The sequence below is a fragment of the Microcaecilia unicolor genome, chromosome 2 (genome assembly GCF_901765095.1).
Source record: "Microcaecilia unicolor chromosome 2, aMicUni1.1, whole genome shotgun sequence".
Lineage (NCBI taxonomy): Eukaryota > Metazoa > Chordata > Amphibia > Gymnophiona > Siphonopidae > Microcaecilia > Microcaecilia unicolor.
The window spans coordinates 44,030,631-44,050,073 of NC_044032.1; positions in this window are offsets into that span (position 1 = coordinate 44,030,631).

A 19,443-nucleotide genomic window follows, 5' to 3' on the forward strand; every position below is an offset into this window, starting at 1 on the left:
GTGATATGATACAGACGTTCAAATATTTGAAAGGTATTAATCCGCAAACGAACCTTTTCCGGAGATGGGAAGGTGGTAGAACGAGAGGACATGAAATGAGATTGAAGGGGGGCAGACTCAAGAAAAATGTCAGGAAGTATTTTTTCACGGAGAGAGTAGTGGATGCTTGGAATGCCCTCCCGCGGGAGGTGGTGGAAATGAAAACGGTAACGGAATTCAAACATGCGTGGGATAAGCATAAAGGAATCCTGTGCCGAAGGAATGGATCCTCAGGAGCTTAGTCAAGATCGGGAGGCGGGGCTGGTGGTTGGGAGGCGGGGATAGGGCTGGGCAGACTTATACGGTCTGTGCCAGAGCCGGTGGTGGGCAGCGGGACTGGTGGTTGGGAGGCAGGGATAGTGCTGGACAGACTTGTACGGTCTGTGCCTGAGCCGGTGGTTGGGAGGCGGGGATAGTGCTGGGCAGACTTATACGGTCTGTGCCAGAGCCAGTGGTTTGGAGGCGGGGCTGGTGGTTGGGAGGCGGGGATAGTGCTGGGCAGACTTATACGGTCTGTGCCCTGAAGAGCACAGGTACAAATCAAAGTGGGGTATACACAAAAAGCAGCAAATATGAGTTATCTTGTTGGGCAGACTGGATGGACCGTGCAGGTCTTTTTCTGCCATCATCTACTATGTTACTATGTATGAAGGTGACAACTTGCAGTAATTTGCATATTAACTGCATAGCTCGGAAAGGAGCTGGGAATGGGCATGGACTGCCTTGCAGTTAATCCATGGTATCTTACTGTGTGTTAACTGTTAACCACAACAGATGTTACAGGTCACTTAAGGCCACCTTAGATGACATTAAGGGGCACATTTTCAAAGCACTTAGACTTCATAGGTTACTATCCAGCTTATAATCGAACGAGAAAAACGCCCAAGTTCCGACCTAAATCGGGAGATGGACGTTTATCTCACAAAAACGAATAAAGCGGTATAATCGAAAGCCGATTTTGGACGTTTTCAACTGCACTCCATCGCGGATGTGGACAAAGTTGATGGGGGCGTGTCAGAGGTGTGGCGAAGGCGGAACTGGGGCGTGGTTATCTGCCGAACAGAGATGGGCGCATTTCACAGATAATGGGACAAAAGTATGCGTTTTTAGCTAGAATTTAGGGCACTTTTCCTGGACCCTGTTTTTCCACGAATAAGGCCCCAAAAAGTGCCCTAAATGACCAGATGACCACTGGAGGGAATCGGGGATGAGCTCCCCTGACTCCCCCAGTGGTCATAAACCCCCTCCCACCACAAAAAATGATGTTTCACAACTTTTTATTTTCACCCTCAAATGTCATACCCACCTCCCTGGCAGCAGTATGCAGGTCCCTGGAGCAGTTGTTAGGGGGTGCAGTGGACTTCAGGCAGGTGGACCCAGGCCCATCCCCCCCCCTACCTGTTACAATTGTGCTGCTTAATGCTTAGTCGTCCAACCCCCCCCCCGAACCCACTGTACCCACATGTAGGTGCCCCCCTTCACCCCTTAGGGCTATAGTAATGGTGTAGACTTGTGGGCAGTGGGTTTTGAGGGGGATTTGGGGGGCTCTACACACAAGGGAAGGGTGCTATGCACCTGGGAGCTCTTTTACCTTTTGTTTTGTTTTTGTAAAAGTGCCCCCTAGGGTGCCTGGTTGGTGTCCTGGCATGTTAGGGGGACCAGTGCACTACGACTCCTGGCCCCTCCCACGAACAAATGCCTTGGATTTATTCGTTTTTGAGCTGGGCGATTTCATTGTCCATTATCGCTGAAAAGCAAAAACGCCCAGCTCACAACTTGGCGAATAAAACATGGACGTCTATTTGTTTCGAAAATACGGTTGGGTCCGCCCCTTCACGGACCCGTTCTCGGAGATAAACGCCCATGGAGATAGGCGTTTCTGTTCGATTATGCCCCTCCATGTAACTGTGTACGTCTAATGTAAGTTCTTTGAAAATATGCCGCTAAATGCACCAGTGTTATCTGTGATCCACTTAGGAGTTAATTCTATAAGGAGGACGCCAAGCTTTAAGTACCAAGCACACACACACACACACACACACACACACACACACACACAAATAACCTGAATGCTGACATTAACGCACGTATGTGTTTACACATGTGCATACATGCCAATATTTCAACTACACTATATTCTATAAAATGGCACCTCAATGTAATGGTGCATAGTTTGCAAGTTTGTGCTCATAGGCAGAATGGAGGTAGGGTGTACACTTATAGGCATAGATTACAAAGCAGATGGATGGTGGGGGGGGGGGGGTTGGCCATTTTGAGAAGTCCATATGCCAAAAATGTCCAAACTGCAGATTTGGACGCCGTACACTGTAGTTTGTTCAGATAGCAAGGAGGTATGTTTAGATTGGGACGGAGGAGGGCCCAAATTTAGGGCGTCCAACAGCAGTAAGTGAATGGGAAAAAGAAGGGCCTGTTTAAAAAGGTGACCTGATTGAGTAGCTAACCATTGGAGGGATTAAGGAATGACCCCTCCGTAATCCTCCAGTGGTTTCTGTCCCCCTCCTTTACCCCTGAAAGTGACACCAGAAAGGGAAACTAGGCTTCAAGCAGGTCTGAAGGTTCTGTAGTGCAGTGGACTAAACCAGGGGCTCCAGGTTCAAATCCCACTCAAACTCCTTTTTTTAACCTTTTTAAATTATGTGCCTTTCAGAAACTGTACCTATATATTAGACACTTGAAAGCCATAGGGCTGTTGAGATGGTGCACATTCAGGTACAGTAGCTATTTCCCATTTAAAATAAGAGTGGTAGTGGTTCTCTATGAAAGTCCACTGCACTGACCACTAAGCTGCCCCTCAGCTCTGCAGCAACATTTATGCGGCCATTTTTGTACAAATGCTGCCAGACAGATGTTCTTGTCCTTCGTTTTTTTGGCGTTCATAATTTGGATGTTTTATTTTGGAAAAGGGCTGTTCATTTTGAACATTCTCACGTATTTTTTAACAGGAAAACTCAACATTGTTTTTCTGTTTGAAAATGACTCTGCAGTGGACTTTTTTTTTTTTCCTTTGGCATTCCAATTCTGACTTGGATGTCTTTTCAAAAATGCCTGCCCCTTGTGGTGTTTATTTTAGATTTTGCTCACTACTTTTTCAGTAGTAGCTCAAGGTGAGTTATGTTCGGGTGCACCAAGGTATTTCCCCTCCCTTGAGGTCTCACAATCTAATTTTTATACCAGAGGCAAGGGATGGTTAGATGACTTTCCAAGATCGCAAGGAGCAGCAGTGGGCATATAAGGAGGTGCTGAAGGGAAGGGGTAGAGATGTGGACCTGCAAGGGGAGGGAAGGGAGAGAGGAGCTGGATATGCAGGGGGGGAGGGAGAGAAGGGAAAGAGGTACTGGATATGCAGGGGAGTGGGAGAGAAGTGCTGGATATGTTGGGGGGGGGGGTGTTAATAATTAGCGTGTTCCCACTAATTACTCTGACCTCGAGCTCCATAATCAGAAGGACACACTAGATTTGTTTTCTTAAGTTTATTTCATACTTACCAAAGGCAAGCTTAACAACATAGGAAGACATCACAGTACAGCTAGTATGTGGGCATTCAGAGGTGGGGAGAGCAGCACTTCGTGACACCTGGCATCTGCCTTCACAGGTTACTGGCTTCTCCGAGGCACTGCTTAGGTAGCAGACCTTTTATACTTTTTTGGTCCCATAGATCCCTATGAGCCACCTGCAATTTCAGCATAATTAGCACATACATCCAATTATGCCCCAGTTCCAACTTTCTTATCTCTCATCCAATCATGACCAAGTTTCAACCTTAGCAAGTTTGCTTATCTCCAAGCTTCGCTCATCCTTAAATTTAACTTTTCTGCACCTGGCCCAATTATTTTTTTTATAGTTTCTCCGCATGCCTATGTCCAGCTGTACACAATCCTTGCCAACTTTGTAACTCTGACAAGTTTCATTAACTTAATCAGACAGTCACATTTCTTCAGTGAAATATCAGGACTGAGAGATGCTATGATTTTACAGGCCTAGTTTGCTTAAAAAGCCTGAACCTGTTTTTTCACTGCTTTCAATTTGTGACAATTATTTACGGCGGGGGGGGGGGGGGGGCAGGACAGAAGGGGAGAGGTGCTGGACATGCAAGAGGGGCTGAAGTGAAGGTTGAGAGATGTTGGATATGTGGGGCAGGAAGGGGGAGAGATGTGGACCTGCAAGGAGGCTGGAGCGAAGGGAGAGAGATGCTGGACCAAGGAGATAAAGGAAGAAGGGGTCAAATGCTGATACATAAGGGAGAGGGAAGAGAGAAGGACAGCAGCTGTTTGTGGTGGGGTCAGAGCGGATGGGGACACATTGCTGTGGGGGGGAGGGAGAAAGGGGACATAGGCAGCTACAGAGAAACACAGGGGAGATGATGGGCATTGGGTGGGAGCATGGTGACAGGGACACAGGTAAGATGCTGTATTGGGATGACATATGGGCACAGAGGGGGCAGTGCCTAACATGGGGGGAAGGAGTGAGATATGAGAACAGAAATACAATGGACACAGAGGGGAGATACCAGATAAAGGGAGAGAATAGGAACACATGAAGGGAGATGTTGGGCATGGGTGTACAAAGGAATAATGGATACAGAGATTTGAACACAGGGGAGATGCTGGACAAGGAAATATAGGGACACAGAGTTTGGCATATTGAGGTGCTGCCCATCACAGAACCCATTCTCATCCCCACCACTGCTGACCTTCTGACAGCCACCCAATTTAAAACACAAGCTAGTGAGAAGCAAGCTCTCAACAGAGACCCATAAAGAGAATGGCACACATCCTTGCAATATATCCAGCTGTAAACTATGCCAAAACATTTCACAAGACCCCACAGTCATTCACAAAGGAAAAATATTCAACATAAAGGAGTCCTTCACATGCTCATCTTCCAATGTAGTATATGTCATCCAGTGTAAAAAAAATGTGATGAAGGTTGCTATATTGGAGAAAGAAGCCAGATACTGAAGAAAAGATTTAATTTACATAGACATCATATGAAAAATACCAGTGCCAACCAGGATGTTACCTCTGTGGGACAGCACTTTACAAAACCAGGACACTGTACTAATGATTTTATAGTGATAATACTTAAGGGAAACTTTAAAACAATACAAGAACGCAAGACTTTTGAAGTCAAAATGATCAAATATTTTGACACCCACCAGACAGGACTTAACCAAGATCCCGGTTTTCTAGCCCGTTACAAACCATGAAATTTCATTGCTTTGTCACCCTCCACCATTCATATCTCCCTGTCCCTCATCCTCTCAGCCAGTGGCGTAGCCAGACTGCCAATTTTGGATGGGCCTGAACCCAAAGTGGGTGGGCACAAAATTTTCTCTCTACCCCCCTCCCCCAGCAAAATTTAGTCACGCTAATCAGATGCATTTGTCACACAGGGTAAAGTGCTGCTTTTCAGTGCATCAGATTTCAGAAAATTTATTTAATAGCCTAACACCCTTTTCAATGAGCTTTCAGAGGCCAAAACCTCCTGCCTCAGGTCAGTATAATGCTGTTACGGTATCCTCGCCTGACCTAAGGAAGGAAGTATTGGTCTCTGAAACTTCATTAACACAGGTACCATATTACTTTATCCTAAATTAAAATAAAATTATTTTCTTTACCTTTCTTGTATGGCCATTTACTTTTTCTCATTGTGTTGCTCCCAGTCTCTAGATTCTGCTTTCCTTCGTTTTCGCTTAACTCTTCTGCCACGGTTTCCTGGCCATTTCTCATTTTCTCTCCTTTTCTTTGCTTTCTTCAATATTTTTCTGCCTCTCTCTCTCTGTCCTGATTTAATTCATTCTTACTATCCATTCTTTAATTTCCTTCATCTACTTATGGCTTTTCATCTTTTTCTCACCCTTGTTCTCCCCATGCCCCTTCCTCTTATTCTCCACTTTCACTACTCTCCTTTTCCATCCAGCAGCTCTCTTCTTTCTCTCCCCATCCTTCCAGTCTCCCCTCTCTCTCCCCATCCTTCCAGTAGTCTCCCCTCTTTCTTTCTGCATCCTTCCGTCCAGTGTCACCTCTTTCTCCCTACCCTTCCATCCAGCGTCTTCCCTCTTTCTCTCCCCATCCTTCCATCCATCTATCCTCTCTCCTGATCCTTCCATCTAATGTCTCTCTCCCTCTTTCTAACCAGTGTCTCTGTATCACTCTACCCTTTTCTGTTCAGTGTCCCTTCTCTCTCCACATCCTTCCAGTCTCTCACCTTTCTCTGCATCCTTCCAGTTTCTCCCCTTTCTCTCCCCATCCTTCCATCCAGAGTCTCTCTCCCCATCCATCCGTTTTCCCTCTTTCTCTCCCCATCCTTCCATCTGTTTTCTATCTTTTCTCCCCATCCTTCCATGTTTTCCCTCTTTCTCCCCATCTTTCCATGTTTTCCCTCATTCTCTGCCATCCTTCCATCTGTTTTCCCTCTTTTCTCCCCATCCTTCCAAGTTTTCCCTCTTTCTCCCCATCCTTCCATGTTTTCCCTCATTCTCTGCCATCCTTCCATCTGTTTTCCCTCTTTTCTCCCCATCCTTCCAAGTTTTCCCTCTTTCTCCCCATCCTTCCATGTTTTCCCTCATTCTCCCCATCCTTCCATGTTTCCCTCATTCTCTGCCATCCTTCCATCTGTTTTCCCTCTTTTCTCCCCATCCTTCCAAGTTTTCCCTCTTTCTCCCCATCCTTCCATGTTTTCCCTCATTCTCCCCATCCTTCCATGTTTCCCTCTTTCTCCCCATCCTTCCATGTTTTCCCTCATTCTCTGCCATCCTTCCATCTGTTTTCCCTCTTTTCTCCCCATCCTTCCAAGTTTTCCCTCTTTCTCCCCATCCTTCCATGTTTCCCTCTTTCTCCCCATCCTTCCATCTGTTTTCCCTCTTTTTCTCCCCATCCTTCCATTTGTTCCCTCTTTTCTTCGACGAGGCCCGCCCTGCATGCCAGCGCCAGCCCCCTTGCCAGCCACTGCTGCTTTTCCTGTTGAGCAGCAGGGCCGGCGCTACAAAAAAAGAAGAAGCGCTAACGGCGCTAAGGACGAGAAATGTTAAAAAAAAACAAAAAAAAAACGCGGCACCGGCAGGCACTGTCTCGGCAGCCTTAAGGCATTGGCTGCTGAGGCATTGGCTGCTGGCTCGCAGGCTCCTCCCACAGACGGGAGGAGCCAGCAGCCAATGCCTCAAGGCTGCCGAGACAGTGCCTGCCGGTGCCGCGCTTTTTTTTTTTTTTTTAAACATTTCTCGTCCTTAGCGCCGTTAGCGCTTCTTCTTTTTTGTAGCGCCGGCCCTGCTGCTCAACAGGAAAAGTAGCAGTGGCCGGCAGTGGGTGCTGGCGCTGGGCGGGCCTGGGCTGAAATTGGCCCACCCGTAGCTACGCCCCTGCTCTCAGCCCTTTCTGTTTCTCACCTAGCCCACCCCTCCCTCATCCTTTCAGACTGTCACTGAAATACTTTGATGTTTCACTTATATATATGCTGTTTTCTTATCAAAATTTGCTTTTTTCTGATCTGACAAGGGCTACCTTTGAAAGCTAATAAAAAAAAATGTATTGTTAGTCCCCCCCAAAAAAGGTGGTATCTTATTTTCTTTTCTCTGTTTTATTTTATTCTGTTTCTATTGACTGCTCTTAGAAGTGGACTAACACAGCTACCACATCTCTCCACTCAATGTAGTTGCAAAAACCACAGAAAGGCGGTATATCAAGTTCCTTTACCTTCCCTTCAAACCTCCAGTGCTGAAGATATCTGTACTGGCCCATACAGTGGGAATAGCACAGAAACATAGCTACTACTACTACTTATCTCCAATGCTCAAAGCTAATGGCATTCAAATTATATGTGTGCTGTAAAGGCAAAAGCAAAGGGGAGGAATGTGCTTGGCACATGTGCAGACTCTTGTGCGCATGCAGCAGGCAAACCTGAAAGCAAAGCCCACATTGGTGCAGCTCTTCTGCACCTGATATATAAGTGCAGAAAATAGGCACCACTGTGTGCTTTCACTTTTGGGTTTGCTCAGACCCATACACATTTGGTTTTCAGTACCAGCACTTATAGGGTTGCATGGGCTTCCGTTTCCAAAACAAATGGAAACTGGCAGATCTTAAAGCAGAAATAACAATGCTTTCTTCAAACTCCTGAATATTGGCACCAAGCTTGTGTTATTTTTCCAGCAGTAAAAGCAGGGTTTGCTTGTGCTCTGTTCTCTAAGCATTGGGAGGGACTAGTAAATGACCTCATTTACACGTTGGATTACATTTAAATAACAATTTGCGTCCTTCTCCAGCATGCATGCTGTTTCCTGCACTAGAACCCTCTTGAGTATTTTGTGTAGATTAGTGTCAGTGCTATTTGGCTCTAACACTAGTGTTGGGTTTTGAGCATTGGGCTCTAAGAAGAGGGGTGTGATTGAGCACAAATAAAAACTGCACTGATGTTTCAGATAAGTTAAAACTACTGTTTGTTCTAGTAGAGAAGACTCCAACTGAGAGGGAGAGAGACAGAGAGAAACAAGGGGGGGGGGGGGGGGGGGTACCCTTGAGATGTGTTGCACACAGTAATGGATATTTAATCGCCCAGAGTTTTATGGAAAAGATCTTTATTAAACACTTTCAAATACAGAAAACTCTAAAGTTCCACATCATATAATCACATACTTTGTATACAAATCCCATATCCCCCCTCCACCTTGCAAATTGTATCCCCCTCCCCCTGCTCATGTTTCTTGAATTGCAGAAGTATTTAGGAGAAAATGCTTCTTTTCCAGGCTTTGCAATATATATATATATATATATATATATATATATATATATATATATATATATAGTGCTCTTAACATATTTAATATTTCATTCTTGATGGTAGTGAATTCAGAAAAGGTGTCCATATTCAAATATGTTTTTCTTCTTCCCCTTTCTTTGGATTCACATTATCTCTGCTTGTAATAATTGATGCACTTGATTTCTCCATAGCATCAGTGTAATTGCTGAGAGCTTTGAACAGTGCCTAAATGTGCATTGTTCTCCCCCAGCTAATTTATGATACCTCATGAACATGTCATAATGAACATCATTGTTGAACAAATTCTGCTAATCAATCTTTAGGACTTTATTGATACAAAAAAAGTTCACATTTTTTGGTGAGTTATTAATTTTCTTAGTCATTCCATAACTTTTGTAAAACTTGATTTTTCATTGTTGTAAACAGGATTGTATTTAACAGTTTTTGCAATAAATGTGTTTTATCAGTTTTCAACCCTTTGTGTAGCTTTATAACTATTTAGAGTTTTTGCTACAGGATCAGCATTCATAGCCCAGTCCTAGTGACACATTAATAAATACTATTACTACTAAATTATAATAAAACCAGTCAACATTGGCTAGGCTAGGGCTCTTCAGCTTGGAGAAAAGACGGCTTAGGGGAGATATAGAGGGGCATAATTGAATGAAAACGTCTATCTCCATGGGCGTTTATCTCCGAGAACGGGTCCGTGAAGGGGCGGACCAAACCGTATTTTCGAAAAAAAAAAAAAAATAGACGTCCATGTTTTATTCGACAATTTGTGAGCTGGGTGTTTTTGTTTTTCAGTGATAATGGAAACCGAAAGCGCCCAGCTCAAAAACGAATAAATCCAAGGCATTTGTTCGTGGGAGGGGCCAGGGTTTGTACTGCACTGGTCCCCCTCACATGCCAGGACACCAACCGGGCACCCTAGGGGGCACTTTTACAAAAACAAAAAAAAAGTTAAAAGAGCTCCCAGGTGCATAGCACCCTTCCCTTGTGTGTTGAGCCCCCCAAATTCCCCTCAAAACCCACTGCCCACAAGTCTACACCATTACTATAGCCCTAAGGGGTAAAGGGGGGCACCTACATGTGGGTACAGTGGGTTTGGGGGGGGGGGGGGGGTTGGACGACTAAGCATTAAGCAGCACAATTGTAACAGGTAGGGGGGGATGGGCCTGGGTCCACCTGCCTGAAGTCCAGTGCACCCCCTAACAACTGCTCCAGGGACCTGCATACTGCTGCCAGGGAAGTGGGTATGACATTTGAGGGTGAAAATAAAAAGTTGTGAAACATCATTTTTTGTGGTGGGAGGGGGTTAGTGACCACTGGGGGAGTCAGGGGAGGTCATCCCCGATTCCCTCTGGTGGTAATCTGGTCATTTAGGGCACTTTTTGGGGCCTTATTCATGAAAAAACAGGGTCCAGGAAAAGTGCCCTAAATTCTAGCTACAAACGCATACTTTTTTTCCATTATCGGCGAAAGGCGCCCATCTCTGTTCGGGTGATAACCACGCCCCAGTCCCGCCTTCACCACGCCTCCGACACGCCCCCATCAACTTTGTACGCTTCCGCGATAGAGTGCAGTTGAAAACGTCCAAGTTCGGCTTTCGATTATACCGCGTTATTCGTTTTTGGGAGATAAACGCCTATCTCCCGATTTAGGTCGCAATATAGGCGTTTTTGTCTTTCGATTATAAGCTGGATAGTAACATAGTAAATGACAGCAGATAGATATGACAGAGGTAAATATCACCAAAACAGGGAAGATAGGGCATCCTGATAGCGAGGTTGCATTAGAGACTACAGTAAACCAGGTGCCTTTAAATAAAAAGCAGATTTTCAAGATTGCAAATTATCACTGTCCACTGCTGAACAAGATGTTTAAATAGGAACAACAAACGTAGGGGCCTTTCACAAAGGTACAGGAGGGCGGGTAGCATGTGCCCCTGGCAGTAATTCTGATTTTGGTGTGTGCCGTATCCCACAGTAGAAAATAAATGCCGGGGCATTCCTGGCGGTAACTGGCAGTGCACCCATATTGGCGCACACTGCATGGTTACCACGTGGGTGGTGCGTGAGCCCTTACCGCTAGGTCAATGGGTGGTAGTAAGGGCTCAGGCGGTAAATAGTTTGTGTCTGATGATAAAGGAGTGAGACCGTACACGAAGATTATTCCCTTGACAAAGCTGTTAATGCGAAACAGGCTCCTGTCGGGATCATGAGGGTTCATGAGTATACCTGGGATTAAATACAGATAAGTGATGCAGTTTCGCTTCCTATTCTGTTGTATGAGCATACAGCTGGTAGTAGTTGGTTTCAAGGCATAGTATTGAAAGAGAGGTGCCTGATACCGCGAAGACTGCAGCTGTATGATGATTGAAGATATTTAATTGTTTCCTGCATCTGACAGAAGATTAAGCAGAAGTGCTGTTGTTAAGACAATGCAATTGAGTGCATATAAACATGCTCGCAGAGGAAAAATAGAAAAAATATAAAAAACAATATATAAACAAAGTGAGGTATAGAGACACTAAAATTTAGGATTGAGCACTGGATATATATTTTGAATGACGAGTTATGCACCAAGGGAGGCTGGGGGCAGTCAATGATTATATATTACTAGTAAAAAAAGGCCCGTTTCTGGAGCCAATGAAACGGGCGCTAGCAAGGCTTTCCTGTGGCCCCCCTGCTCCCCCCACCCGTCGTCGATGTTGGTGAATTGGTCCGCCTCCGCCCTCAACGTCATAACGTTTGACGCGAGGGCGGTGAATTGGTCCGCCTCCGCCCTCAACGTCATAACGTTTGACGCGAGGGCGGGGCCCAGAGACTGTGTTTTTGAGGCTTCAGAGCTTCGAACATACGAACCTTGGCTTCAGTGACGTCAGAAGCCAATAGAACGTTGAGGGTGAGTTTTATAGGGAGCAGATGGGCGTGGCTGAGTACTGAGGGTGAGTAGTCCCAATAGTAGCCTAGCCTACCAGGAGGACAGGAGTTCAGGGCTTCACTGCCACAGATGGAGTGAGCTTCAGAACTCTGAGGGGGGATTTTATTTATATAGATCACGAAGCACAGGCTCACCGTTCTGGTGATAAAGACTGCCTGAGTGACTGTATGAGACGTCCCCTACACAAATCAACAGCACTGAGTATTATATGTTCTACCATCATTTGGTTGTGTATTTCTAGGATAAGCAGCATAAAATTTACTGTTTTGGGATCTTGCTAGGTACTTGTAACCTGGATTGGCCACTGTTAGAAACAGGATGCTGGGCTTGATGGACCTTTGGTCTGTCCCAGTATGGCAATGCTTATTTTCTTAAATGGTACTGTGTATTTGTAAAAGCTCTCAGTAGTACATGAGTCAGACAACTACACTTTCACATTTCAACTTTACCCCAGTTACAAAACTTAGATTGCGAACCCTCCATCAGAGCCGTAGCGAGGGGAGCTGACACCCGGGGTGGGTCGCCACTGCGCACCTCCCCTGGGTGCAGCACGGCGCACCCTCCTCCCGCTGGAGTGCACCCCCCGGAGTGCATACCCCCCCCCTGAGCGCATACCTGCGGCGAGGGACGTGCGGGAGGGCCGATCCGCCCCGACTACTGCACATTGCTGGGGTGTGTCGGCTCCGCGCTGGTTCACTGCTCTCTCTGTCCCGGAACAGGAAGTAATCTGTTCCGGGGCAGAAAGGGCAGTGCACCAGCGCCCCCCAGCGGCGTGCACCCGGGGCGAACCGCCCCCCTTCCTACGCCACTGCCCTCCATGAACAGAATAAGTACCTGCAAATAGTATATGTAAACTGCTTTAGTTGTGCCCGCAGAAAAGCAGTATATCAAATCCATGACCCTTTACCCCTTTACTTAATCTTCCCAGCAAGGTTATCCCATTGTAGAAAGCGGGCTTAAATTCAGTCCACGCAGAATTGGGCCTTAAGTTGTGGAATGGTCTTCCTTTAGAAGTACAACTTATACAATGTTATGAGAAGATCAGAAAGTATTTGAAAGCATGTATTTTCTTTTTAAGTTAATATTTCTGATCAAGAAATTATGACTGATTTGTGTCATATGATTGGGAATTGATGATTTGGGATAGTAGATTTCAGTCCTATTTGGTTTATGATGTAGCAATATAAAATGTTGCATTTTGTAATTAAAGGGTGGAAACATATTGAATATTTTTCATTTAAACTTGCTCTGAGCTAAGGTGGTGAGATATGTCATCAACTGATAGAAAATGACTCTGAAAACCCTTGTGGCATCCGCAAAAAAAAGCAAACTTTTCTTTCTAACCTTTCAGGAATATCAAGTCAGACATTGAACCGAATCAATCTTAGGACAGATCCCCGAGGCATTCCATTACTCACTTTACTTTCATGCAAGTGAATTCTATTTACTACTACAACCCTTTGCCAGTCAAGCCATTTCTGATGCATTTCAGCACCTGTGGACCCTTCTCCAGCTTGCTTAATTTATATAAGCCTTCATGAGGAACAGTATCAAAGGCTTTGTTAAAATCTAAGTAGGCCACAACCAGTGCATGCTCTTAATCTAGTTCTCTGGTCATCCAAACAAATTACTCAATTTGTTTGGCATAATCTTTTTTTTTTTTTTTTGTAAGAGTAAGACCATGTTCCTTCAGATCTTGAAATTTATGAGATTCTAGAAAGTTAGGGTATGATACATACCTGTAGCAGTTGTTCTCCGAGGACAGCAGGCTGATTGTTCTCACGACTGGGGTTGACGTCCGCGGCAGCCCCCACCAACCGGAAAAAGCTTCGCGGGACGGTCGGCACGCAGGGCACGCCCACCGCGCATGCGCGGCCGTCTTCCCGCCCGTGCGCGACCGCTCCCGCCAGTTGAATGACAAGCAATAAAGTATGAAACACAACTCCAAAGGGGAGGAGGGAGGGAAGGTGAGAACAATCAGCCTGCTGTCCTCGGAGAACAACTGCTACAGGTATGTATCATACCCTTTCTCCGAGGACAAGCAGGCTGCTTGTTCTCACGACTGGGGTATCCCTAGCTCTCAGGCTCACTCAAAACAATAACCCAGGTCAATTGAACCTCGCAACGGCGAGGGTACAACAGAAATTGACCTACGAAGAACAACTAACTGAGAGTGCAGCCTGACCAGAATAAATTCGGGTCCTGGAGGGTGGAGTTGGATTTACACCCCAAACAGATTCTGCAGCACCGACTGCCCGAACCGACTGTCGCGTCGGGTATCCTGCTGGAGGCAGTAATGAGATGTGAATGTGTGGACAGATGACCACGTCGCAGCCTTGCAGATCTCTTCAATAGTGGCTGACTTCAAGTGGGCCACCGACGCTGCCATGGCTCTGACACTATGAGCCGTGACATGACCCTCAAGAGTCAGCCCAGCCTGGGCGTAAGTGAAGGAAATGCAATCTGCTAGCCAATTAGAGATGGTGCGTTTCCCGACAGCGACCCCTAGCCTGTTAGGGTCGAAAGAAATAAACAATTGGGCGGACTGTCTGTGGGGCTGTGTCCGCTCCAAGTAGAAGGCCAATGCTCTCTTGCAGTCCAATGTGTGCAACTGACGTTCAGCAGGGCGGGTATGCGGCCTGGGGAAGAATGTTGGCAAGACAATTGACTGGTTAAGATGGAACTCCGACACCACCTTCGGCAGGAACTTTGGGTGAGTGCGGAGCACTACTCTGTTGTGATGAAATTTGGTATATGGAGCATGAGCTACTAGGGCTTGAAGCTCACTGACCCTACGAGCGGAAGTAACTGCCACCAGGAAAATGACCTTCCAGGTCAAGTACTTCAGATGGCAGGTATTCAGTGGCTCAAAAGGAGGTTTCATCAGCTGGGTGAGGACGACGTTGAGATCCCATGACACAGTAGGAGGCTTGATAGGGGGCTTTGACAAAAGCAAGCCTCTCATGAATCGAACGACTAAAGGCTCTCCAGAGATGGCTTTACCTTCCACACGATAATGGTAAGCACTAATCGCACTAAGGTGATTCCTTACTGAGTTGGTCTTGAGGCCAGACTCTGATAAGTGCAGAAGGTATTCAAGCAGGTTCTGTGCAGGGCAAGAACGAGGTTCTAGGGCCATGCTCTCACACCACACGACAAACCTCCTCCACTTGAAAAAGTAACTCTTTTTAGTGGAATCCTTCCTAGAGGCAAGCAAGACCCGGGAGACACCCTCAGACAGACCCAACGCAGTGAAGTCTACGCCCTCAACATCCAGGCCGTGAGAGCCAGAGACTGAAGGTTGGGGTGCAGCAACGCTCCGTCGTTCTGCGAAATGAGAGTCGGAAAACACTCCAATCTCCACGGTTCTTCGGAGGACAACTCCAGAAGAAGAGGGAACCAGATCTGACGGGGCCAAAAGGGCGCTATCAGAATCATGGTGCCGCGGTCTTGCTTGAGCTTCAGTAAGGTCTTCCCCACCAAAGGTATGGGAGGATAAGCATACAGGAGGCCGGTCCCCCAATGGAGGAGAAAGGCATCCGACGCTAGCCTGCCGTGTGCCTGAAGTCTGGAACAGAACAGAGGCAGCTTGTGGTTGGTCTGAGAGGCGAAAAGGTCCACCGAGGGGGTGCCCCACGCTCGGAAGATCTTGCGTACCACTCTGGCATGGAGCGACCACTCGTGCGGTTGCATGACTCTGCTCAGTCTGTCGGCCAGACTGTTGTTTACGCCTGCCAGGTATGTGGCTTGGAGGAGCATGCCGAACCGACACGCCCAACGCCACATCCCGACGGCCTCCTGGCACAGGGGGCGAGATCCGGTGCCCCCCTGCTTGTTGACGTAATACATTGCAACCTGATTGTCTGTCCGAATTTGGATAATTTGACAGGACAGCCGATCTCTGAAAGCCTTCAGTGCGTTCCAGATCGCTCGGAGCTCCAGGAGGTTGATCTGCAGATCCTTTTCCTGGAGGGACCACAGACCCTGAGTGTGGAGCCCATCGACATGGGCTCCCCACCCCAGGCGAGATGCATCCGTCGTCAGCACTTTCGTGGGCTGCGGAACTTGGAATGGACGTCCCAGGGTCAAATTGGTCCGGATGGTCCACCAGAGCAGTGAAGTGCGACAACTGGTGGAGAGGCGGATGACATCTTCTAGATTCCCGGTGGCTTGGAACCACTGGGAAGCTAGGGTCCATTGAGCAGATCTCATGTGAAGACGAGCCATGGGAGTCACATGAACTGTGGAGGCCATATGACCCAGAAGTCTCAACATCTGCCGAGCTGTGATCTGCTGAGACGCTCTGGTCTGCGAAGCCAGGGCCAAGAGATTGGTGGCCCTCGCTTCGGGAAGGTAGGCCTGAGCCGTCTGGGAATTCAGCAGCGCTCCTATGAATTCCAGAGACTGAGTTGGCTGGAGATGGGACTTTGGGTAATTTATCACAAACCCCAGCAGCTCCAGAAGTTGAATAGTGCACTGCATGGACCGGAGGGCTCCTGCCTCCGAGGTGTTCTTGACCAGCCAATCGTCGAGATATGGGAACACGTGCACTCCCAGCTTGCGTAGGTAGGCCGCTACCACCACGAGGCACTTTGTAAACACTCGTGGGGCAGAGGCGAGCCCAAAGGGCAGCACACAATACTGAAAGTGCTGTGCGCCCAGGCGGAATCTGAGATACTGTCTGTGAGCTGGCAGTATCGGGATGTGAGTGTATGCGTCCTTTAAATCCAGGGAACATAGCCAATCGTTTTTCTGAATCATTGGCAGAAGGGTGCCCAAGGAAAGCATCCTGAACTTTTCTTTGACCAGGAATTTGTTCAGGCCTCTCAGGTCTAGGATGGGACGCATCCCCCCTGTTTTCTTTTCCACAAGGAAGTACCTGGAATAGAATCCCTGCCCTTCCTGCCCGGGTGGTACGGGCTCGACCGCATTGGCGCTGAGAAGGGCGGAGAGTTCCTCTGCAAGTACCTGCTTGTGATGGGAGCTGAAAGACTGAGCTCCTGGAGGACAATTTGGAGGCAGGGAGGCCAAATTCAGGGCGTATCCGCACCGCACTATTTGGAGAACCCACTGGTCGGAGGTTATGAGAGGCCACCTTTGGTGAAAAAAATTTAACCTCCCTCCGACCGGCAGATCGTCCGGTACGGACACTTGTAGGGCGGCTATGTTCCCGTGGATCCAGTCAAAAGCCCGTCCCCGGCTTTTGCTGTGGAGGCGCAGGGGGCTGCTTAGGCGCACGCTGTTGACGAGAACGAGCGCGCTGGGGCTGTCCCTGTGCCTGACGAGGCCTTCGGGCCGGCTGGTTGTACCTACGCTTTGCAAAAGAATAGGGTGCAGCCTGCCGTGCCCGGGAAAAACGCCCACCCGTGGGGGCGGGTGCTGAAGGCGCCCGGTGGGAGAGCTTGTCGAGAGCGGTTTCCCGCTGATGCAGTTGGTCCACCATCTGCTCGACCTTCTCACCGAAAATGTTATCCCCCCGGCAAGGGACGTCGGCCAGTCTCTGCTGGGTGCGGTTGTCCAGGTCAGAGGCACGCAGCCATGAGAGCCTGCGCATCACTATACCTTGGGCCGCAGCACGAGATGCCACGTCACAGGTGTCAAAAATCCCCCTGGACAGGAACTTTCTGCACGCCTTCAGCTGCCTGACCACCTCCTGATAAGGCCTGGACTGCTCCGGCGGGAGCTTATCGACCAGGTCCGCCAGCTGTTGCACATTGGTCCGCATGTGGATGCTCATATAGAGCAGGTACGATTGGATGCGGGTCACGAGCATGGAGGACTGGTAGGCCTTCCTCCCAAATGAGTCCAGAGTGCGAGACTCCCGCCCCGGGGGCGCCGAGGCGGTATCCCTCGAACTCCGTGCCCTCTTGAGAGCAGAATCCACGACCGCTGAGTCATGGGGCAACTGGGGCCGCATGAGCTCTGGGTCAGAGTGGATCCTGTACTGGGACTCTGCTTTCTTGGGAATGGTGGGATTAGTTAATGGTCGCACCCAGTTCCGGAGCAGCGTCTCCTTCAGGACATTGTGCAGCGGTACCGTGGAGGACTCTCTAGGTGGTGATGGATAGTCGAGGACCTCGAGCATCTCGGCCCTCGGCTCTTCCACAGAGACCACGGGAAAGGGAATGCTTATAGACATATCCCGCACAAAGGAGGCAAAGGAGAGACTCTCAGGAGGTGAGAGCTTCCTCTCCGGTGACGGCGTGGGGTCCGAGGGAAGGCCCGTAGACTCCTCTGAGGAGAAATATCTCGGGTCCTCCTCTTCCCCCCACGAGTCCTCATCCTCGGTATCGGACATTAGCTCATGTAGCTGAGTCCGGTACCGGGCCCGGCTCGACGTCGAGGCACCGAGGCCTCGGTGTCGTCGAGCGGTGGACTCCCGCGCCGGCGGGGACGGAGCTCCCTCCATCGACGTCGACGGGGACTCCACCTGCGTGGCTGTCGAGACCGGCACCGCAAGCGGCGGCGGTGTCGACTGCCCCGGCGCCGGGCTAGAGCTCGCCGGCGCCACAGTCATCGGCGCCGAGGGCGCAAGCACCCCCGGCGCCGGCACAGCCTGGCGCATCAGCCCTTCCAGGAGCCCCGGAAGGATGGCTCTGAGGCACTCGTCCAGGCCCGCTGCCGAGAAAGGCGGTGGGGCCGGCAAGGGTGTCGGTGCCAGAAGCTGCTGGGGGCCAGGAGACGGCACCGAGGTGCCGGAACCCCGACGCGTCGGTACCTCCACCACCGACGGAGATCTCTCCTCTCTGTGATGACGCTTCGGCGTCGACACCTCCTCAGGTACCGAGGGCTCCCGGTGACGGCGCTTCTTGTCCTTCTTCCGGTGCACGTCACCGGTGCCGGAGGGCATGGAGGAGGAGGAGGTCGATCCCCCTCGGTCTCGAGGTACCGGGTCCGACAGGGTTCGGTCCCGTGGCTCACGAGTTGAGGGAGTGACCGGGGCCGACTGCCTACGCGGTCTCTCTACCCCACTCTCGCCGGCGGACCGGCGGGCCGACGGGACCTGTTCTCCTGGGGTCGCTGCCATCGGTGCCGATGTCTCGGGCATCGATACCGGTACCGAAGAACCGGCCTTCGATACCGATGCCGTCGAGGTCGACGTCGAGGGGCCGGCGCAAGTTCCAAAAAGACGGTCCCGCAGAACTTGCCTCGCAACCTGAGTCCGTTTCCGGAGACCGAGACACAAAGCACACGACTTGAGATTGTGCTCCGGCCCGAGGCACTGGAGGCACCAAGCGTGGGTGTCGGTCTGCGAGATCGGCCGGCCGCAGCGACCACACTTTTTAAATCCACTCGGGACCTTCGAGGACATCGACGGAAAAATCGCGTCGGCGAAGTCAAAGTCGGCAATGGTGGCTAAAATCACACCACGAAAATTGAAACCGACCGAGCGGCCACTAGGCCGCAACGAGGCGTCCCCGCTAGAAAGCGAGGGAAAAAGGAGGAGCGCGTGCTCCACACGCGCAAAATTCTTTTTTTTTTTTTTTTTTTGGATAACAAACGAAACTGAAAGAAGAAGAGGCCAAAAGGGCCAAGAGCGACGACCCGCGTAAACGCGGTCGAAAATTCCGGCGGCTGAAACGAGAGAGTTGCAAAAACACGACTCTCTCAGTCGCGGGAAAAAAGTAACTGGCGGGAGCGGTCGCGCACGGGCGGGAAGACGGCCGCGCATGCGCGGTGGGC